This window comes from Penaeus monodon, chromosome 22, assembly GCF_015228065.2.
Source record: "Penaeus monodon isolate SGIC_2016 chromosome 22, NSTDA_Pmon_1, whole genome shotgun sequence".
Taxonomy (NCBI): Eukaryota; Metazoa; Arthropoda; class Malacostraca; order Decapoda; family Penaeidae; genus Penaeus; species Penaeus monodon.
The window spans coordinates 1,588,021-1,588,350 of record NC_051407.1 but is presented as its reverse complement, the minus strand read 5'-3'; the positions used below and the strand labels follow the sequence as shown (position 1 = coordinate 1,588,350).

Below are 330 nucleotides of genomic sequence, written 5' to 3'. Positions count from 1 at the left end.
ACCGTTCTTATAAATCTAACCCACGTTTATTTCTCTCTCTTTCTATGCATACTGTTTATTATCAGATTGTGCTTCAGATTTATTCGTGAATCTGTTACCATCACATCTATTGATTTATGGCTCAAAAAACTTTTTCATTACATTTATTAACCTATTACTCGAAAACGTTTCCATTTATAATTCTTCAATCAAATCGCTCCCACGACATCTACTTTATCTATTGGTGAAAAATGCTTGCATCACATCTATTAGCCGAAGACGTTCCTATTTTTTTATATTTTTTTAAAATTTATCTATCAATCACTCTTCCTCAAGAAAACGTTCTCATGA

General features: G+C 30.6%; 1 protein-coding gene across 1 annotated transcript in view; it reads left to right on the top strand.

Annotated features, from left to right (window-relative positions):
• The window catches only part of LOC119586814, a 65,518-nt gene that overhangs the window by 31,989 nt on the left and 33,199 nt on the right, over positions 1-330 (top strand). The window lies entirely within an intron of this gene.